The sequence below is a fragment of the Oreochromis aureus genome, linkage group 22, assembly GCF_013358895.1.
Source record: "Oreochromis aureus strain Israel breed Guangdong linkage group 22, ZZ_aureus, whole genome shotgun sequence".
Taxonomy (NCBI): domain Eukaryota; kingdom Metazoa; phylum Chordata; class Actinopteri; order Cichliformes; family Cichlidae; genus Oreochromis; species Oreochromis aureus.
This window is the reverse complement of record NC_052962.1, coordinates 22,204,232-22,227,151: the sequence shown is the minus strand read 5'-3', so window position 1 is coordinate 22,227,151 and position 22,920 is coordinate 22,204,232. Positions and strand designations below refer to the sequence as shown.

The window sequence follows — 22,920 nt, the reverse complement described above, 5'->3', positions numbered from 1 at the left end:
GGGACAGAAAATCGGCCCGGGCATTTTGACTAGAGACCGGCCCACCAGGATAGAGATTGAAAATGTGACGTCATTCAGGGGTAAAACCGCAAAGGATTCTGGGAACTTGAGGCAAGGGGTACTAGCGCACGCAGGCTTTCAATTGAACTCAGTTACACAGCGATAAAAAGAAACCCAAAAAATGGCAAGAAGCTGTTGTATTATTAACTGCAATAGCCGGTCGCATGACAGCCACGGGAAGCCGACGGGTTTTTTATCGGATGTCTTTGAAGAGAAATTTTTTAAGCCATGTTTCCGAAGTAAGAGCCGACGGATGGTCTAGATATACCAAATATAACGTCTCAGAACACTCCAGCTCACATGTTAGTCTGCTCCAAGCATTCCCACAAAGGTCAGTGTTTTGTAGTACTTAATACGTCATTTTTCTTAACATAATTGGTGATATAGGTTACAAGCAAGTCTGGCGCTGAACAGAAATTGTCACGCTATGCTTCTTTATTTATTGTATATAATATTGTGTTTCGCTTCTGTTATTACCACGGTACATTGACAAAAACATGTACTTTTATTCACAGGATAAAACAGTTGTTTTGTATCACTAATTGTCCAGTGCGATTACAACATACAATATTATTGTCACCAGAAATTATTTCCACTACTAATTAATTACCGTTGAGCTCAAAGGTTATATTAATAAACGGTTAACGATTGTGTATTTATGAAGACGATTTGTGAGACTGGTAAACTTACCTTTGTTTGTACGATGGTCTTTCGTTCTACACAGTGCATTTCAAGGTCTTGTACCCATCCGTCGGTAAACTGTACCTGGGCTTGTTGCAGTGACCTGAAGTTACTAAAAAGATCCGTATAATTATAAATCTGAGCGTGGTGAAAGTTGGGCAGCACGCTAACGTCTTTTGTCCACTCTGTGTGCTCGTAAGGGTCTGACCCTTTCACTCCTTTGATTTTTTCCTCGTATCTTTTCTTTGCCTTTTCGTCGAGTCTGTCTTTGTACGGTCCGGCATTGTTCTCCTTAGTTTTGTACATTCCTTTTTTGTGCGGCAAAGAAAAACCAAGAAGGTATTGGAACCGGAGAATGAACGTTTTGCGGTGCTGCAAATGCTTGCATTTGATGCGGTATTTGGATTGTTTTGCCACGAGTTCCTGGCATGCAATGCGCGAAAGTCACGTCATCTGTCAATCGCTATAGGAAAAACCATAAAGCCTTTGCATGAAAACAACTGCTTTGATGTACACTGCCTTGTTGGTATATATGTATCAATCTAATAAACTTAAACCTACACCATCCTCCCTATTCTGGATTTTAAACAGTACATAGCGGAAACAAAAAGACTGCTTGGTCGAGTTAACCTCCTGAACTATCTACAACACATGGTAGAAACCTTAAATTAAGACCAAGAACACTAGAGGTGAGACATGATCATTAATTAATATTAAAATTAATAAATTACAGATTTAGTGATATTTTCATAAACACCTCCTTTCCTTTTTTTGTTCTCCATTTTCTTTAGTTGTCTATAAGATTGCTGAACAAGGGGGAGGGTGCATTCGGCCTCCTCGGCTGTAATTGGTCCATCCCAGAGTCGATCATGACCAATTGGCCAATCCAACACCTTTCATTATATATACCCTTCCTAAAAAATTTTTTTTAAAAAAAATAAAAAAATCCATCGGCCCATAAAAACAAAAAGTCGCCAGCGGCCCACCGGGCAAATGCCCCATGGCCAGTCCAGCTATGCCTGTGACTTTATCATGTGATGAAATTATCATGAAACAGTTGAAAAAAAGGGGATGTGCATATTTAATCAATCGTCCAATAAATGAAAAAATCTATTTATCTAAGTATAATACTGATCCATGTCTGCAAAGTGTTATATAATATGGTTTGCAATATTAACGTGAAGGGGCCAAAGTAACATTTTTTCGTTTACAGTGTCTCAGATCGACATGGACAGACCAGGCGGTGTAGTTGGTTGGGATCTCCAAGTAGCCTAATTGCTCATCGGTCTAATACCGGAACAACCACAAATGAGTTCGTGTCAGAGGCGCCAACCGTCCTCTAAGCGGAGTTTATATAGTGGAAAAATGCAAGATACAAACTGCAACTGGCAGCGCAAACCAGCCGTGATCGTATAGTGGTTAGTACGCTGCGTTGTGGCCGCAGCAAACCCGGTTAGAATCCGGATCACAGCAGCCTGGCTGTGCTTTTTAAAGCAAATACAGAGAGCAGACTAATGAATGGGCTTCGTGTCTACTCTTCTGGAGAGCTGCAAGTTAGGAGATGGTCCTCCCTAATAAGATGTGTTAAAGGAAAGGGTTTTTTCTTCCTTTCATGTTGGTTTTCCACAGAAGAAACAGCCAATATGCAATTTACTGATGAAGTGCTGCCATTTAGACAAACTGTAGTCTTTTTGTATCTCTGTAATAGAAACTAACTGCGGTTTTGACATGATCATTAATCCTTACTTTTGTTTTTTGCACTGGAAGGATTATTTTTTATATTAACAATAGTACATCTCATCATATGTTTGAAGTTGTAGTGGATGATTCTGCTTTTATTACAAGGTCAAGGAGAAAACACAGGAGAAAAAAATATTGTTCCGATACTCCTGACACATAAGGGATCACTAAAGGCTTTCACTTAGACAGCAGTTGTTCTTATTCTCTCCTGGTTTGCTTGTATACCTTTCTTCGGGGGCCTCCCAGCTTTGACAAATGTCCAGCTGGGACAAGAAAAAACGCATAATACAGACTGTAACTGCAGCCGCGTGTCGCTTCTGTTTGAACATCTGTCCCAACCACTTTTTCCACATTAAACTCTGTTGTAAAAAAATTAAAAAATGGTTGATGAGCGCACAGGTAAGGTAAGGAAAAGCCGGTTACCTTAAGAAATTTGATTGAGCAACACACTGACAGTAATGTAAAGGAACGAATTAAGTGCCCTAGAAAGACCCGCAAACATTCAAGCTGAGCTGCAGCCCGTGTGACTCCAATTACTTGCTCTGCAATCACAACCACACTGCCGTGACCCGGATTCGAACCGGGGTTGCTGCGGCCACAACACAGAGTACTAACCACTATACGATCACGGCTGGCGCGCTGGATTATGCTGCCAGTTGCAGTCTGTATCTTGCATTTTTCTCACTGCACTATATAAACCTGAACAGTGACCTGTACGATGCGCAAAAGAACAGCAGACATTATTTACCGTCAGAACACCAGATGTCTCGGTGTTAATGCAGATACTGTTACTGTGCCACGTGCATAAATGTGCGCATTGTTCACACATCAGATTCATATGAAGAAAACACGCATAATACAGACTGTAACTGCAGCCGCGTGTCGCTTCTGTTTGAACATCTGTCCCAACCACTTTTTCCACATTAAACTCTGTTGTAAAATGAAAAAACTGGTTGATGAACGCACAGGTAAGGTAAGGAAAAGCCGGTTACCTTAAGAAATTTGATTGAGCAACCCACTGACAGTAATGTAAAGGAATGAATTAGGTGCCCTAGAAAGGCCTGCAACCAGTCAAGCTGAGCTGCAGCCCGTGTGACTCAATTACTTGCACTAGAATCACAACCACACTGCCGTGACCCGGATTCGAACCGGGGTTGCTGCGGCCACAACGCAGAGTACTAACCACTATACGATCACGGCTGGGGCGCTGGATTATGCTGCCAGTTGCAGTCTGTATCTTGCATTTTTCTCACTCCACTATATAAACCTGAACAGTGACCTGTACGATGCGCAAAAGAACAGCAGACATTATTTACCTTCAGAACACCAGATGTCTCGGTGTTAATGCAGATACTGTTACTGTGCCACGTGCATAAATGTGCACATCGTTCACACAGATTCATATGAAGAAAACACGCATAATACAGACTGTAACTGCAGCCGCGTGTCGCTTCTGTTTGAACATCTGTCCCAACCACTTTTTCCACATTAAACTCTGTTGTAAAAATGAAAAAACTGGTTGATGAACGCACAGGTAAGGTAAGGAAAAGTCGGTTAGCTTAAGAAATTTGATTGAGCAACCCACTGACAGTAATGTAAAGGAATGAATTAAGTGCCCTAGAAAGGCCTGCAACCAGTCAAGCTGAGCTGCAGCTCGTGTGACTCCAATTACTTGCTGTGCAATCACAACCACACTGCCGTCACCCGGATTCGAACCGGGGTTGCTGCGGCCACAACGCAGAGTACTAACCACTATACGATCACGGCTGGCGCGCTGGATTATGCTGCCAGTTGCAGTCTGTATCTTGCATTTTTCTCACTCCACTATATAAACCTGAACAGTGACCTGTACGATGCGCAAAAGAACAGCAGACATTATTTACCGTCAGAACACCAGATGTCTCGGTGTTAATGCAGATACTGTTACTGTGCTGATTATTTGTGTTACAGTTCATTATATTGGCGTGATGTTGGGAAGTGATGATTGTTATATTTACATGTGATAATTGTTTCTCCTTGTTTCTTGTTATTCAGAACCACACGCACGTCCGCCCCTCCCACACTTGTTAAGTATGCCTACTGCTGTACTGTTGAGCTGCTGTTAACTTCCATTAAAGTATATCCGGACATCACTCTCTGTGCCCCACTCTCTGGCCGGAGTTTGAGTTCTGAGGGAGCTATCATCCCAGCATCCCAGAGATAACTCCAACAGGTTCATTACAATCTGTAAAAAAGTTACTCAAGTAAGAGACGCTGGGAGAAACAGAGATTAGGTCCACTCGAAAGAGGGATCTAATTTTGGCATCCATACTTTTGTATAGTGGAGAAACTTTGACTTAAAGAAGAATCCCTCAGGCCCGTGTGTCTCCAATTACTTGCACTAGAATCACAACCACACTGCCGTGACCCGGATTCGAACCGGGGTTGCTGCGGCCACAACGCAGAGTACTAACCACTATACGATCACGGCTGGGGCGCTGGATTATGCTGCCAGTTGCAGTCTGTATCTTGCATTTTTCTCACTCCACTATATAAACCTGAACAGTGACCTGTACGATGCGCAAAAGAACAGCAGACATTATTTACCTTCAGAACACCAGATGTCTCGGTGTTAATGCAGATACTGTTACTGTGCCACGTGCATAAATGTGCACATCGTTCACACAGATTCATATGAAGAAAACACGCATAATACTGTAACTGCAGCCGCGTGTCGCTTCTGTTTGAACATCTGTCCCAACCACTTTTTCCACATTAAACTCTGTTGCAAAAAAATTAAAAAATGGTTGATGAGCGCACAGGTAAGGTAAGGAAAAGCCGGTTACCTTAAGAAGTTTGATTGAGCAACACACTGACAGTAATGTAAAGGAATGAATTAAGTGCCCTAGAAAGGCCCGTAAACATTCAAGCTGAGCTGCAGCCCGTGTGACTCCAATTACTTGCTGTGCAATCACAACCACGCTGCCGTCACCCGGATTCGAACCGGGGTTGCTGCGGCCACAACGCAGAGTACTAACCACTATACGATCACGGCTGGGGCGCTGGATTATGCTGCCAGTTGCAGTCTGTATCTTGCATTTTTCTCACTCCACTATATAAACCTGAACAGTGACCTGTACGATGCGCAAAAGAACAGCAGACATTATTTACCGTCAGAACACCAGATGTCTCGGTGTTAATGCAGATACTGTTACTGTGCCACGTGCATAAATGTGCGCATTGTTCACACATCAGATTCATATGAAGAAAACACGCATAATACAGACTGTAACTGCAGCCGCGTGTCGCTTCTGTTTGAACATCTGTCCCAACCACTTTTTCCACATTAAACTCTGTTGTAAAAATGAAAAAACTGGTTGATGAACGCACAGGTAAGGTAAGGAAAAGCCGGTTACCTTAAGAAATTTGATTGAGCAACCCACTGACAGTAATGTAAAGGAATGAATTAGGTGCCCTAGAAAGGCCTGCAACCAGTCAAGCTGAGCTGCAGCCCGTGTGACTCCAATTACTTGCACTAGAATCACAACCACACTGCCGTGACCCGGATTCGAACCGGGGTTGCTGCGGCCACAACGCAGAGTACTAACCACTATACGATCACGGCTGGGGCGCTGGATTATGCTGCCAGTTGCAGTCTGTATCTTGCATTTTTCTCACTCCACTATATAAACCTGAACAGTGACCTGTACGATGCGCAAAAGAACAGCAGACATTATTTACCGTCAGAACACCAGATGTCTCGGTGTTAATGCAGATACTGTTACTGTGCCACGTGCATAAATGTGCACATCGTTCACACAGATTCATATGAAGAAAACACGCATAATACAGACTGTAACTGCAGCCGCGTGTCGCTTCTGTTTGAACATCTGTCCCAACCACTTTTCCACATTAAACTCTGTTGTAAAATGAAAAAACTGGTTGATGAACGCACAGGTAAGGTAAGGAAAAGCCGGTTACCTTAAGAAATTTGATTGAGCAACACACTGACAGTAATGTAAAGGAATGAATTAAGTGCCCTAGAAAGGCCTGCAACCAGTCAAGCTGAGCTGCAGCTCGTGTGACTCCAATTACTTGCTGTGCAATCACAACCACGCTGCCGTCACCCGGATTCGAACCGGGGTTGCTGCGGCCACAACACAGAGTACTAACCACTATACGATCACGGCTGGCGCGCTGGATTATGCTGCCAGTTGCAGTCTGTATCTTGCATTTTTCTCACTCCACTATATAAACCTGAACAGTGACCTGTACGATGCGCAAAAGAACAGCAGACATTATTTACCGTCAGAACACCAGATGTCTCGGTGTTAATGCAGATACTGTTACTGTGCCACGTGCATAAATGTGCGCATTGTTCACACATCAGATTCATATGAAGAAAACACGCATAATACAGACTGTAACTGCAGCCGCGTGTCGCTTCTGTTTGAACATCTGTCCCAACCACTTTTTCCACATTAAACTCTGTTGTAAAAATGAAAAAACTGGTTGATGAACGCACAGGGAAGGTAAGGAAAAGGCGGTTACCTTAAGAAATTTGATTGAGCAACACACTGACAGTAATGTAAAGGAATGAATTAGGTGCCCTAGAAAGGCCTGCAACAAGTCAAGCTGAGCTGCAGCCCGTGTGACTCAATTACTTGCACTAGAATCACAACCACACTGCCGTGACCCGGATTCGAACCGGGGTTGCTGCGGCCACAACGCAGAGTACTAACCACTATACGATCACGGCTGGGGCGCTGGATTATGCTGCCAGTTCCAGTCTGTATCTTGCATTTTTCTCACTCCACTGTATAAACCTGAACAGTGACCTGTACGATGCGCAAAAGAACAGCAGACATTATTTACCGTCAGAACACCAGATGTCTCGGTGTTAATGCAGATACTGTTACTGTGCCACGTGCATAAATGTGCACATCGTTCACACAGATTCATATGAAGAAAACACGCATAATACAGACTGTAACTGCAGCCGCGTGTCGCTTCTGTTTGAACATCTGTCCCAACCACTTTTTCCACATTAAACTCTGTTGCAAAAAAATTAAAAAATGGTTGATGAACGCACAGGTAAGGTAAGGAAAAGCCGGTTACCTTAAGAAATTTGATTGAGCAACACACTGACAGTAATGTAAAGGAATGAATTAAGTGCCCTAGAAAGGCCCGCAAACATTCAAGCTGAGCTGCAGCCCGTGTGACTCCAATTACTTGCTGTGCAATCACAACCACGCTGCCGTCACTCGGATTCGAACCGGGGTTGCTGCGGCCACAACGCAGAGTACTAACCACTATACGATCACGGCTGGCGCGCTGGATTATGCTGCCAGTTGCAGTCTGTATCTTGCATTTTTCTCACTGCACTATATAAACCTGAACAGTGACCTGTACGATGCGCAAAAGAACAGCAGACATTATTTACCGTCAGAACACCAGATGTCTCGGTGTTAATGCAGATACTGTTACTGTGCCACGTGCATAAATGTGCGCATTGTTCACACATCAGATTCATATGAAGAAAACACGCATAATACTGTAACTGCAGCCGCGTGTCGCTTCTGTTTGAACATCTGTCCCAACCACTTTTTCCACATTAAACTCTGTTGTAAAAATGAAAAAACTGGTTGATGAACGCACAGGTAAGGTAAGGAAAAGCCGGTTACCTTAAGAAATTTGATTGAGCAACACACTGACAGTAATGTATTAAGTGCCCTAGAAAGGCCTGCAACCAGTCAAGCTGAGCTGCAGCCCGTGTGACTCCAATTACTTGCACTAGAATCACAACCACACTGCCGTGACCCGGATTCGAACCGGGGTTGCTGCGGCCACAACGCAAAGTACTAACCACTATACGATCACGGCTGGGGCACTGGATTATGCTGCCAGTTGCAGTCTGTATCTTGCATTTTTCTCACTCCACTGTATAAACCTGAACAGTGACCTGTACGATGCGCAAAAGAACAGCAGACATTATTTACCGTCAGAACACCAGATGTCTCGGTGTTAATGCAGATACTGTTACTGTGCCACGTGCATAAATGTGGGCATTGTTCACACATCAGATTCATATGAAGAAAACACGCATAATACAGACTGTAACTGCAGCCGCGTGTCGCTTCTGTTTGAACATCTGTCCCAACCACTTTTTCCACATTAAACTCTGTTGTAAAAATGAAAAAACTGGTTGATGAACGCACAGGTAAGGTAAGGAAAAGGCGGTTACCTTAAGAAATTTGATTGAGCAACCCACTGACAGTAATGTAAAGGAATGAATTAGGTGCCCTAGAAAGGCCTGCAACAAGTCAAGCTGAGCTGCAGCCCGTGTGACTCCAATTACTTGCACTAGAATCACAACCACACTGCCGTGACCCGGATTCGAACCGGGGTTGCTGCGGCCACAACGCAGAGTACTAACCACTATACGATCACGGCTGGGGCGCTGGATTATGCTGCCAGTTGCAGTCTGTATCTTGCATTTTTCTCACTCCACTGTATAAACCTGAACAGTGACCTGTACGATGCGCAAAAGAACAGCAGACATTATTTACCGTCAGAACACCAGATGTCTCGGTGTTAATGCAGATACTGTTACTGTGCCACGTGCATAAATGTGCACATCGTTCACACAGATTCATATGAAGAAAACACGCATAATACAGACTGTAACTGCAGCCGCGTGTCGCTTCTGTTTGAACATCTGTCCCAACCACTTTTTCCACATTAAACTCTGTTGTAAAAATGAAAAAACTGGTTGATGAACGCACAGGTAAGGTAAGGAAAAGTCGGTTAGCTTAAGAAATTTGATTGAGCAACCCACTGACAGTAATGTAAAGGAATGAATTAAGTGCCCTAGAAAGGCCTGCAACCAGTCAAGCTGAGCTGCAGCTCGTGTGACTCCAATTACTTGCTGTGCAATCACAACCACACTGCCGTCACCCGGATTCGAACCGGGGTTGCTGCGGCCACAACGCAGAGTACTAACCACTATACGATCACGGCTGGCGCGCTGGATTATGCTGCCAGTTGCAGTCTGTATCTTGCATTTTCTCACTCCACTATATAAACCTGAACAGTGACCTGTACGATGCGCAAAAGAACAGCAGACATTATTTACCGTCAGAACACCAGATGTCTCGGTGTTAATGCAGATACTGTTACTGTGCCACGTGCATAAATGTGGGCATTGTTCACACATCAGATTCATATGAAGAAAACACGCATAATACAGACTGTAACTGCAGCCGCGTGTCGCTTCTGTTTGAACATCTGTCCCAACCACTTTTTCCACATTAAACTCTGCTGTAAAAATGAAAAAACTGGTTGATGAACGCACAGGTAAGGTAAGGAAAAGCCGGTTACCTTAAGAAATTTGATTGAGCAACCCACTGACAGTAATGTAAAGGAATGAATTAGGTGCCCTAGAAAGGCCTGCAACCAGTCAAGCTGAGCTGCAGCCCGTGTGACTCCAATTACTTGCACTAGAATCACAACCACACTGCCGTGACCCGGATTCGAACCGGGGTTGCTGCGGCCACAACGCAGAGTACTAACCACTATACGATCACGGCTGGGGCGCTGGATTATGCTGCCAGTTGCAGTCTGTATCTTGCATTTTTCTCACTCCACTATATAAACCTGAACAGTGACCTGTACGATGCGCAAAAGAACAGCAGACATTATTTACCGTCAGAACACCAGATGTCTCGGTGTTAATGCAGATACTGTTACTGTGCCACGTGCATAAATGTGCGCATTGTTCACACATCAGATTCATATGAAGAAAACACGCATAATACAGACTGTAACTGCAGCCGCGGGTCGCTTCTGTTTGAACATCTGTCCCAACCACTTTTTCCACATTAAACTCTGTTGTAAAAAAATTAAAAAATGGTTGATGAGCGCACAGGTAAGGTAAGGAAAAGCCGGTTACCTTAAGAAATTTGATTGAGCAACACACTGACAGTAATGTAAAGGAACGAATTAAGTGCCCTAGAAAGGCCTGCAAACATTCAAGCTGAGCTGCAGCCCGTGTGACTCCAATTACTTGCTCTGCAATCACAACCACACTGCCGTGACCCGGATTCGAACCGGGGTTGCTGCGGCCACAACGCAGAGTACTAACCACTAGACGATCACGGCTGGGGCGCTGGATTATGCTGCCAGTTGCAGTCTGTATCTTGCATTTTTCTCACTCCACTGTACAAACCTGAACAGTGACCTGTACGATGCGCAAAAGAACAGCAGACATTATTTACCGTCAGAACACCAGATGTCTCGGTGTTAATGCAGATACTGTTACTGTGCCACGTGCATAAATGTGCACATCGTTCACACAGATTCATATGAAGAAAACACGCATAATACAGACTGTAACTGCAGCCGCGTGTCGCTTCTGTTTGAACATCTGTCTCAACCACTTTTTCCACATTAAACTCTGTTGCAAAAAAATTAAAAAATGGTTGATGAACGCACAGGTAAGGTAAGGAAAAGCCGGTTACCTTAAGAAATTTGATTGAGCAACACACTGACAGTAATGTAAAGGAATGAATTAAGTGCCCTAGAAAGGCCCGTAAACATTCAAGCTGAGCTGCAGCCCGTGTGACTCCAATTACTTGCACTAGAGTCACAACCACACTGCCGTGACCCGGATTCGAACCGGGGTTGCTGCGGCCACAACGCAGAGTACTAACCACTATACGATCACGGCTGGGGCGCTGGATTATGCTGCCAGTTGCAGTCTGTATCTTGCATTTTTCTCACTGCACTATATAAACCTGAACAGTGACCTGTACGATGCGCAAAAGAACAGCAGACATTATTTACCGTCAGAACACCAGATGTCTCGGTGTTAATGCAGATACTGTTACTGTGCCACGTGCATAAATGTGCGCATTGTTCACACATCAGATTCATATGAAGAAAACACGCATAATACAGACTGTAACTGCAGCCGCGTGTCGCTTCTGTTTGAACATCTGTCCCAACCACTTTTTCCACATTAAACTCTGTTGTAAAAATGAAAAAACTGGTTGATGAACGCACAGGTAAGGTAAGGAAAAGCCGGTTACCTTAAGAAATTTGATTGAGCAACACACTGACAGTAATGTAAAGGAATGAATTAGGTGCCCTAGAAAGGCCTGCAACCAGTCAAGCTGAGCTGCAGCCCGTGTGACTCCAATTACTTGCACTAGAATCACAACCAACCTGCCGTGACCCGGATTCGAACCGGGGTTGCTGCGGCCACAACGCAGAGTACTAACCACTATACGATCACGGCTGGGGCGCTGGATTATGCTGCCAGTTCCAGTCTGTATCTTGCATTTTTCTCACTCCACTATATAAACCTGAACAGTGACCTGTACGATGCGCAAAAGAACAGCAGACATTATTTACCGTCAGAACACCAGATGTCTCGGTGTTAATGCAGATACTGTTACTGTGCCACGTGCATAAATGTGCACATCGTTCACACAGATTCATATGAAGAAAACACGCATAATACAGACTGTAACTGCAGCCGCGTGTCGCTTCTGTTTGAACATCTGTCCCAACCACTTTTTCCACATTAAACTCTGTTGCAAAAAAATTAAAAAATGGTTGATGAACGCACAGGTAAGGTAAGGAAAAGCCGGTTACCTTAAGAAATTTGATTGAGCAACACACTGACAGTAATGTAAAGGAACGAATTAGGTGCCCTAGAAAGGCCCGTAAACATTCAAGCTGACCTGCAGCCCGTGTGACTCCAATTACTTGCACTAGAATCACAACCACACTGCCGTGACCCGGATTCGAACCGGGGTTGCTGCGGCCACAACGCAGAGTACTAACCACTATACGATCACGGCTGGGGCGCTGGATTATGCTGCCAGTTGCAGTCTGTATCTTGCATTTTTCTCACTCCACTATATAAACCTGAACAGTGACCTGTACGATGTACAAAAGAACAGCAGACATTATTTACCGTCAGAACACCAGATGTCTCGGTGTTAATGCAGATACTGTTACTGTGCCACGTGCATAAATGTGCACATCGTTCACACATCAGATTCATATGAAGAAAAAACGCATAATACAGACGTAATTGCAGCCGCGTGTCGCTTCTGTTTGAACATCTGTCCCAACCACTTTTTCCACATTAAACTCTGTTGTAAAAAATGAAAAAACTGGTTGATGAGCGCACAGGTAATGTAAGGAAAAGCCGGTTACGTTAAGAAATTTGATTGAGCAACACACTGACAGTAATGTAAAGGAGTGAATTAAGTGCCCTAGAAAGGCCCGCAAACATTCAAGATGCCCTGCAGCCCGTGTGACACCAATTACTTGCAGTAGAATCACAACCACGCTGCCGTGACCCGGATTCGAACCGGGGTTGATGCGGCCACAACGCAGAGTACTAACCACTATACGATCACGGCTGGCGCGCTGGATTGCGCTGCCAGTTGCAGTCTTGCATTTTTCTCACTCCACTATATAAACCTTAACAGTGACCTGTACGATGCACAAAAGAACAGCAGACATTATTTACCGTCAGAACATCAGATGTTTCGATATTCCTGACACATAAGGGACCACTAAGGGTTTTCACTTAGACAGCAGTTGTTCTTATTCGCTCCTGGTTTGCGTGGAGCTTTCTTTAGGTGCCTTCCTGCTTTGACAAATGTCCAGCTGGGATAACCACATTTACTAAGGACCTTCTTGATATAATGTTCTTCTGCTTCCCTGGCCGCCGTTCTCTGTTGTAGCATCCTGATGACACCCCGTTTGTGCTCCAGTCGATGATGAGCGTCAAACCTTAGATACTGGTCCATGTGCGTTGGGGGATATTTCTGACATTTCATTAGTTATTACTTTCTTTAGTACTAGAAGGATTATTAATAGTAATAGTAGTAGTACATTTCATCATCTGTTTGAAACTCTGTGCCAGTTTAACTCTTATGAAATTTAACCTATTGGGTAACTATGCACAGTGAACGATTCTGCTATTACCACAGATCCAAGACTAAAAAAAATACAAGTCATAAACACACACTGATGAAACTGCGGCCACAACACAGAGTACTAACTACTATATGATTATGGCTGGTCAGCTCCATGTCAAACGTCCGTGTAGTGAATCATCTCCAAACTGTATAACTCCGTTTTGTATTTGTTTAGCAGAATTTAAGCATCACTTGTGATTTTAGAATAGTTAACACTCCAACTAAAGCACCTTGGAGAAAGAATCCAGCATAGATGAGAGAGAAAGAGAGAAAATATAGAACAGGCCAACAGGAGAGCAGGTCAATGAATTGGCATCTTGGCTGCTCTGTAGAGGTGCAAATAAGGAGATTATGCTCTTTAATAAGATCTGTAAAACCATAAAAAGCAGGTTTTGTTCATCTGAATGTAGCGTTTTCAGTGGGAGAAACGTTTTGTCACTCGTCCAAGTGACTTCTTCAGTCTCAGCTGACTGCAGGTTTCCCCAACCTTATAAACAGTACATTCCCATAGTGACTGAAACTAGCAACACTGACTAACAATAGGCCATGAGGTCAGTTTAATGATCATTAATATGCAAACTGTCATGACTGTTGTTGCATCTTCAAAAAATAAAAATGAAATAACTTAGCCTTACACAGGAGTATCGTTGCCACATGTTTACTGAACCTTTTTTCAGTACATCTTCAGAACACAACGTCCGTTTCACTGCCTCCTACAGGACACTCTTCTTCCACTTTCTTACAAACATTAAGGTAACACAGAACCAATACTGCCTCTCCTGGCATTGTAACAACACACTCATTCTGTTTCTTTCAGATGAATAACAGGAACTTAGGATGTATGTATCTATGACTAATAACTATTATGCATACCCATATATTTATATAAACAACTAATTTCTTGCGATACCACATCTCCTCCCCCCTTAAGTCAACAACTCTTATAAAATAACTGTTTATCTAAAGAATGCTCAACAAGCAATCACCACATAATTAGGGTAACCATACAACTGTACATATGTTTCAATGTTTCTTTTTTTTCTTTTTTTACTAACTAGAAAAGTACATCCTACGGAGCCCTGCAAGGGACATGGGAGAGAAAAAAAATTATGATGAACTTTTGCGAGATCTCGCAAAACAAACTCGGGATCTCGCAAAACTTCATCTTAATTTTTCATTCTCCCATGTCACTTGCGGGGCTCCGTAACATCCTTGAGATCAGAGCGCATTGTTGCTCTATTCCTGGAAGATCTCACTCTATCTAACAAAGTCCTTTAAAGTCTCTGGTGGACATCTCTCTCTCTGAGAACGTTGCAACACTGGTGCCACTGAGGATTCTCCGGGAGCCGGAGTCTCCGGAGCATAAGGCAACTCCGATGATGGAGGTTGTGACGATGTGTCCAACTCTGATGGCAAGCAGCGCTCAGGAACTGCTTCTTTGTCATGCAATGGCTCCACCTCCCTGTCCAGTGTCCTGGGAACAGTGGCAGCCACTCGTGTTCTCACCTGATCCATGTGCCGCTTCACAGTTTGACCTGATCCAATGATAACAATGTAAGACACTGGACCCGATGCTCTCACAATGACTGCTGGAATCCACTTCGGGCCATAGGAGTAGTTTCTGATGAACACCTTGTCTCCTGGTGTGAAACTTCTCAGTCTTTTCTTGGTGTCATGATTTTCTTTGTGTTTCCATTGTTTGTGCTGCACTTTTGTTTTCACATCAGACATGAGCAAGTCCAAAAGTGATCTGAGTCTCCGTGACATCATCAACTCTGCAGGTGATAAACCGGTAGGGGCATGCGGTGTGATGCGATAACTGAACAGAAATCTGGACAGTCTGGTTTGCAACCTTTTACTTTCTTCATCCCCTCCTTAAAGGTCTGGACTGCCCTCTCAGCCAGCCCATTTGAAGAAGGGTGGAAGAAGGGTGACATTTGTGGGGGTAGGTGCGTCCATGATTGCTTTAACTTTCTTTTCCACTAGGTGGAGCCCCTGGGCGTCCACTATGTGCCCCAAGTACTCCACTTTCTCTTGCATGAAGGCACACTTGCACCTCTTTAACCTCAATCCAGCCTCCTCCAACCGGGTCAGCACTTCATCCAGGTTCTGTAGATGGCTTACCTCATCCACCCCAGTCACTAAGATGTCATCTAAATACACGGCTACCTGAGATATCCCCTTCAAAAGGCTTTCCATCGTCCTCTGGAATATTGCTGGAGCAGAGGCCACTCCAAAAGGCAATCTGTTATACGTGAACACCCCCCTGGATGTGCTTACTGTCAAGAACTTTTTCGATTCGTCATCCAAGAGTATTTGCTGATAAGCGTGGCTCATGTCTAATTTTGAGAACTGACTTAAAGTTTATTGGTGCAGTCTTATTGCATCATCTGGTTTGTTATTTAATGGCTCAGCACAAACTCAATGTAATTTTTTTTGGGTAATCTAACTGAAGCACATCTTGCCAAATAAATACAGAGAAGACAAAAAGAGAGATTTCCAACTTGATGCTAAGCCAGAGAAATCGAGACACTGAAGCAGCCCCACTGATATCTGAAGAAGTAGTTGACTTCAATGTGTTTAATTGCAGGAGGCCCATTGGAAAATGTATTTTTATTTTAGACACAATTTATTTTGTAATAGTAGATTATATTTCATGTAAAAAAAAAAAAAGCATTTTTGGATTAGTGTGTACTGCTCTGGATATATTTTACACAATGCCTTTGGCTGTTGCAGTTGCTGAGCGCTTTCAGTAAACTAACCAGATTAAAACCCATTTCAATTCCAATGCAGGTTTCAGGATGAATATTTTAGTTTCATTTGACTTTGTTTGAAAACTGATATCAAAGGGATTGTTCAAGGTATATTTGCCAGTACTTAATAATATAAATAAAAATGTTAAAGCCGCAAAAATACTAATTCTTTACTTCCGACAATAATTTTAACATATATTTTATTTGCATTTTTATTTTAATGTAAGGTTCCAATCAATGTAAAACAAAATAGTCTTGTAACTTTATTATGAAAAACAGTTGGAAAAAATTGGGATGCGCACATCTAATCAATCATGCACAAAATTTAAAAATCTATTCATCTAAGCACAATATTGACCCATGTCTGCAAAGTGTTATATTTTTAAGGTTGGCATGGTTTGCAATATTAAAATCGAGGGGTCAAAGGTGAGGAGAGCCGTGATCATATAGCGGTTGGTATTCTGCATTGTGGCCGCAGCGACTCTCACTCGAATTCAGGTCACGGCAGCGTGACCTTGGATTTTAAAGCAAATACAAGAGTAGACTAATGAATCGACTCCATATCTACTATGCTGGAGAGCTGTAAATTAGGAGAGATTATTATATAGTTATTATTATCCCTAATAAGATTTGTTAAAGAAAACACAAATTGTTCCCTTTCATGTTTGTTTTCCAGAGAAGAAAAACCGAGATACAATTTACTTCTGTAGTGCTGGCATGACAAGCAGCGACTTAGTGCTGTGACCCGGATTCAAACCGGGGTTGCTCTGGAAAAAAATCTCTGGAACAACCTTTAACATTCCCTGACCCTTTCAGGGTGAATTTGAAAGAGCTAATGACTTTCTAATGCAATATATGCTGCCGTTTACTTAGAACCTATGCTTCTAATTTCATGAAAATCACGTTCATGACTAATACAATCTGAGGCCAAGCTTCAGAGCACCTGTGTCCACAGGTGCTCACAGCAACCGAGAGACATTCAAAGATGCAGACTTGACACTGTGAGGAAGCAAAGAAAGAAAGAAACACTGGAGACATGACACACTAAACATGGGAGGCACAGGAACAAAACCAAAGAACTAGAAATCACCATGATATAAACAGAAACTAATTGAAACGAAGCATATTAATAATCAAAAAACACCAAGATGCAGTCACCAGACTCCGGACCATGACAGATTCTTTGAGACACACAGATTTTCTTCCACAGTTTACTGTTGTCATATTAGAACTGAGGAGTATGATTTTAATAATCCTATAGTAGTAATTAATAACAGGGCTGGGAGATGAATTATGATTTAAATCACAATTCTGGCTTTTAACAATTAATCAAACAAGATCATTGGGATAAAATTCCATTTTAATTTAACTTGCATTTCTTTCACTTTGAAGATCTCATTTATTCTTATTTCTCTGCTGTCAATCAACCTCTCCCCTTTTCTTTACATTTGTCTTTTTCACCCCTTCCTAAAAGCCCAAATTCACTCTCAGTTTAGTTCAGGTTGAATGAGCGAGCCTGCTTACAGAGGTTCATCCCTCAAACCTGTGAACTGAGACATGGATCAGTGGAGACTGTGGGCCAGTAAGGGGCGGCAGATGCCATTCTGCTGCTGATACATACTTTAGGTTTCTGAATATTAAACTTGTTTCTACCTTTCATAGTGTTTAACTTGAAGGCCCTGAGTCAAGGTATGACACCCGCTTTCACACCTTGGCTCATGTGATTAGAGGATCACCAGGGGGTCCTTTGTCCCTCTTTGGGGGGACACTCCCACTGGGTTTAAATCTGGGACTCTCGGCCATTTGACCTTAGAACTGAAGAAGCTTCTCGGATGAGAGGTGAAACGTCTTCAAGCAACTTAAAGAAGTCCAGACGCTTTTCTTTGCAAACTCCTTTGACAAGTACTGTATGCTTTTTATATTTTTAGTAGTGTGTCACAAAAACAGCAAATATTGTCAAAAAAGTAAGAAATCTTTGGGGGTGCTTTGATTCATTTTGGGGGTGCTGAAGCACCCCCAAAAATGGGCTAAAATCGCCCCTGCTCGCAGCTGCAAGTTTTAGCAGGAAAGGCCACTGATTTTTGGGGGGTAGTTTTCCTGGGCAGGCCTCAGTGCTACACCTACAAAAGAACAGCAGACATTATTGACCGCCAGACCACTGTCACTGTAAAAATGGGAATAGTGATTTCCATAATGCGTGTCTGGAGCACTCTGGTGGCAGAAGTAGGTAGTGCTGAAAGGTCAAATTTTTTTAAAGCACATTTAAAAACACAGAAGTCCACACAAAGTGCTTTCCAGGAAAGTGCATTCACTGTGGCCCAAGTATAGACATGACCATCTAACAGAGGAACTGGGCTGCACTGATCTCCTCCCCATTTTCATGTAGAAGAGGCCTCTTGGACCAATGCTGGACTCAAATTTTGAGGCCACGTGGCATTTTGAATGCTATTTTAAAAATTAAACCCACTATTTATCATTTATCTTCTATCAAGTCTGCTTTTCCTTCGTGTCACAGAGTGGCTATTTATCTGTAAAAAAACAGAAACTGAAACTGAAAGCAGAACTTAAAACGGTGAAAGGGCCTGTGAGTCTGACTGGTGAGCCCACCGGAGCGATAAAGGTAATTATTGGAAACAGTCTTGTGGTTGTTATCCATGACGCACGTATGCTAACATACCCCAAACTCGAGACAGAGCAACAGCATCGCTGTATGCCATGGAATCACCTGCTTGTCAAGAAAATATTTATTGTTGGGTTTTGTTTGTTTGTTTGTTTTACCACTGAACTTGCAAACGTGAATTTATCTTTACAGCTACAGAACTTTCTGCACAGTAACTTGTGTAGAATGTTTCTTACTTTCATTTTCATTAAGAGTCATAGATTGCACCATAGTCATAGATTAACCAGTGACAGCGTAATGAGAAGAAGACTTAATGACACATGGAAACAAAGTGCTGAGCCAAACTTGTAGAAATTCGAGACGACAAAGCGGTGAGATACGTCAAGATGCGTTCCAGAAATCAATCTTCAGGTTCTGAACACTGCGGTGACGACTACTCCTCACCCTCAGAGGTGGCGCGCCGTGATCGTATAGTGGTTAGTACTCTGCGTTGTGGCCGCAGCAACCCCGGTTCGAATCCGGGTCACGGCATTTTATCCATAATCAATAGGCGTTTTCTTGAGGAAATTTGAGGAACATCTTTGTTAAATTCATAATAGAAATAAATAAAGAAAAAATAAATCACAAACCAAAACACGTTTACAATCCATTGGAGCATGAAAGCAAGTTACACACTAATAAACTTCCACCCGAAACCGCACACTTCAGTTTGAAGGGTGTAAAACGGCTCCTAAACTTATTTTTAATGTCGGGGTGACGATGCCTCACTACCATACAGGTGTTGTGCCCAAAAGTGATTGTCTGCCAGAAACTGATTGCCGTCCGCGGGAGCGCGCACAGCTGCTTAAAGCTGCAGCGCCCGGATTAAGTGCGTTGCCAGCTACTTCCGTGCAACTGACATAACGTGGGGGAAACAACCCAAAGACATCTCTACTCTCGTTGTTCATATTTGATATAAGACTGTCGAATAGTAGTTAAAACAATAAAGACCTATTGTGCCAGTATCACCATGACTCTGTCTTGTTTGTTCAGAATAACGACTGAGAACATGGCATTTTAGCGCTACCGAAAAGTCATTGTGGCCTATAACTTGTCACTGAAACAATATTTCAGCTTCAAACTTGTTGGATATATTCCCGAATGGTTACACGTGATATATTATATCCCAAAAACTCTCCAAGAACTGCTGAATACCTTTTAAAAGAACATTAATACCAATAATATGTAATTTTCAACCTGCCAAAAAGTGATTGTGGCCTATAACTTGTCACTGAAACAATATTTCTGCTTCAAACCTGTTGGATATAATCCAAAAGGATCATATGTGACACATTATATCCCAATCAGTCTCTAAGAAATGCAGAATAACTTTTAAAGGAACAATAATACTCATAATGTGCCATTTTCGACCTGCCAAAAAGTGATTGTGGCCTATATCTTGTCACTGAAACAATATTTCTGCTTCACAATTGTTGGGTATCATCCGAAAGGATCATATGTGGCACATCATATCCCAAACAGTCTCTAAGAAATGCAGAATAACTTTTAAAGGAACAATAATACCGATAATATGCCATTTTTGACCTGCCAAAAAGTGATTGCTGCCTATATCTTGTCACTGAAACAATATTTCTGCTTCAAACTAGACTGATATCATTCAGAAGGATCATATGTGACACATTATATCCCAATCAGTCTCTAAGAAATGCTGAATAACGTTTAAAGGAACATTAATACCCATAATATGCCATTTTCGACCTGCCAAAAAGTGATTGTGGACTATATCTTGTCACTGAAACAATATTTCTGCTTCAAACTTGCTGGAAGTCATTCGAAAGGGTCATATGTGACATGTTATAACTCAAACAGTCCCATAGAATTGCTGAATAACCTTTAAGGGAACAATAAAACTGATAAAATGCCATTTTCAGCCTGCCAAAAAGTGATTGCCGCCTATATCTTGTCACTGAAACAATATTTCTGCTTCAAACTAGACTGATATCATTCAGAAGGATCATATGTGACACATTATATCCCAATCAGTCTCTAAGAAATGCTGAATAACTGTTAAAGGAACATTACTACCCATAATATGCCATTTTCGACCTGCCAAAAAGTGATTGTGGACTATAACTTGTCACTGAAACAATATTTATGCTTCAAACTTGTTGGGTATCATCCAAAAGGATCATATGTGGCACATCATATCCCAAACAGTCTCTAGGAAATCCTGAATAACCTTTAAGGGAACAATAAAACTGAAAATATGCAATTTTCAACCTGCCAAAAAGTGATTGTGGCCTATATCTTGTCACTGAAATAATATTTCTCCTTCAAACTTGTTTGATATCATCCAGAAGGGCTATATGTGACATATTACATCCCAAACAGTCCATTAGAACTGCTGAATAACTTTTAAAAGAACATCAATACCGATAATAGTCATGTTCAAGCTGCCAAAAAGTGATTGCCGCCTATATCTTGTCACTGAAACAATATTTCTGCTTCAAATTTTATGGACATCATTCCCAAAAGTTTTATGTGACACATTTTGCTGCAAATTTAAATCAAGCCTTTATTGGACAGTGCATAAAACGTCAAATTTCAAAAATGTTGTAATTCAAAAATAATACAAAACAAGGATAATGGCCAAATGGAAACAGGTGGGAGGAGATCTGCTTAAACACATTAGGAACACTAAGTCATAGGAAAGAGAAAACAAAAGGTAATAAAAATTCCATTCCATTACAGCACTTATTAATTGAAACGAAAACCAAAAACGAATAACAATTACATCCAATTAAAGAAGAAACCACCAGTTAAAATAAACTAACAAATAGACCAGAAACAGGGGGTACAGCGGAAGCTGAACACGAGTAAACCATGGAACAACATATATATTAATTCTTTGTCTACAGTAACTATAATGCTAACATGTTAGGAAACACAAAATAATTGAATAATCCTACAAACAAATTGCAATCACACCTTATCACTGTTTGGGATATGATGTGCCACATATGATCCTTTTGGATGATACCCAACAAGTTTGAAGCATAAATATTGTTTCAGTGACAAGTTATAGTCCACAATCACTTTTTGGCAGGTCGAAAATGGCATATTATGGGTAGTAATGTTCCTTTAAAAGTTATTCAGCATTTCTTAGAGACTGATTGGGTTATAATGTGTCACATATGATCCTTCTGAATGATATCAGTCTAGTTTGAAGCAGAAATATTGTTTCAGTGACAAGATATAGGCGGCAATCACTTTTTGGCAGGCTGAAAATGGCATTTTATCAGTTTTATTGTTCCCTTAAAGGTTATTCAGCAATTCTATGGGACTGTTTGAGTTATAACATGTCACATATGACCCTTTCGAATGACTTCCAGCAAGTTTGAAGCAGAAATATTGTTTCAGTGACAAGATATAGTCCACAATCACTTTTTGGCAGGTCGAAAATGGCATATTATGGGTATTAATGTTCCTTTAAAAGTTATTCAACAGTTCTAAGGGACTGATGGAGATATAATATGTCACATATGATCCTTCTGAATGATATCAGTCAAGTTTGAAGCAGAAATAGTATTTCAGTGACAAGATATAGGCGGCAATCACTTTTTGGCAGGCTGAAAATGGCATATTATCAATGTTAATGTTCCTTTAAAAGTTATTCAGCATTTCTTAGAGACTGTTTGGGATATGATGTGTCACATATAACCCTTTTGGATGATACCCACCAAGTTTGAAGCAGAAATATTGTTTCAGTGACAAGATATAGGCCACAATCACTTTTTGGCAGGTCGAAAATGGCATATTATGGGTATTAATGTTCCTTTAAAAGTTATTCAGCATTTCTTAGAGACTGATTGGGATATAATGTGTCACATATGATCCTTCTGAATGATATCAGTCTAGTTTGAAGCAGAAATATTGTTTCAGTGACAAGATATAGGCGGCAATCACTTTTTGGCAGGCTGAAAATGGCATTTTATCAGTTTTATTGTTCCCTTAAAGGTTATTCAGCAATTCTATGGGACTGTTTGAGTTATAACATGTCACATATGACCCTTTCGAATGACTTCCA

The 22,920-nt window shown here is 41.8% G+C and overlaps 13 non-coding genes across 13 annotated transcripts; 1 reads left to right on the top strand and 12 right to left on the bottom strand.

Annotated features, from left to right (window-relative positions):
• Nucleotides 1-3,041: 3,041 nt before the first annotated feature.
• On the bottom strand, nt 3,042-3,113 carry trnah-gug. Its single transcript has one exon. It is a non-coding gene; the product is annotated as a tRNA-His (tRNA).
• A 496-nt stretch (nt 3,114-3,609) lies between these two features.
• Nucleotides 3,610-3,681, bottom strand: trnah-gug. Its single transcript has one exon. It is a non-coding gene; the product is annotated as a tRNA-His (tRNA).
• Nucleotides 3,682-4,879: 1,198 nt separating this feature from the next.
• Nucleotides 4,880-4,951, bottom strand: trnah-gug. Its single transcript has one exon. It is a non-coding gene; the product is annotated as a tRNA-His (tRNA).
• A 1,062-nt stretch (nt 4,952-6,013) lies between these two features.
• trnah-gug lies at nt 6,014-6,085 on the bottom strand. The gene has a single exon. It is a non-coding gene; the product is annotated as a tRNA-His (tRNA).
• A 1,062-nt stretch (nt 6,086-7,147) lies between these two features.
• On the bottom strand, nt 7,148-7,219 carry trnah-gug. The gene has a single exon. It is a non-coding gene; the product is annotated as a tRNA-His (tRNA).
• A 1,052-nt stretch (nt 7,220-8,271) lies between these two features.
• trnah-gug lies at nt 8,272-8,343 on the bottom strand. The gene has a single exon. It is a non-coding gene; the product is annotated as a tRNA-His (tRNA).
• Nucleotides 8,344-8,841: 498 nt separating this feature from the next.
• On the bottom strand, nt 8,842-8,913 carry trnah-gug. The gene has a single exon. It is a non-coding gene; the product is annotated as a tRNA-His (tRNA).
• A 1,064-nt stretch (nt 8,914-9,977) lies between these two features.
• Nucleotides 9,978-10,049, bottom strand: trnah-gug. The gene has a single exon. It is a non-coding gene; the product is annotated as a tRNA-His (tRNA).
• Nucleotides 10,050-10,548: 499 nt separating this feature from the next.
• On the bottom strand, nt 10,549-10,620 carry trnah-gug. Its single transcript has one exon. It is a non-coding gene; the product is annotated as a tRNA-His (tRNA).
• Nucleotides 10,621-11,116: 496 nt separating this feature from the next.
• On the bottom strand, nt 11,117-11,188 carry trnah-gug. The gene has a single exon. It is a non-coding gene; the product is annotated as a tRNA-His (tRNA).
• Nucleotides 11,189-11,686: 498 nt separating this feature from the next.
• trnah-gug lies at nt 11,687-11,758 on the bottom strand. Its single transcript has one exon. It is a non-coding gene; the product is annotated as a tRNA-His (tRNA).
• Nucleotides 11,759-12,254: 496 nt separating this feature from the next.
• On the bottom strand, nt 12,255-12,326 carry trnah-gug. Its single transcript has one exon. It is a non-coding gene; the product is annotated as a tRNA-His (tRNA).
• Nucleotides 12,327-19,292: 6,966 nt separating this feature from the next.
• trnah-gug lies at nt 19,293-19,364 on the top strand. Its single transcript has one exon. It is a non-coding gene; the product is annotated as a tRNA-His (tRNA).
• The last annotated feature ends 3,556 nt before the right edge of the window (nt 19,365-22,920 follow it).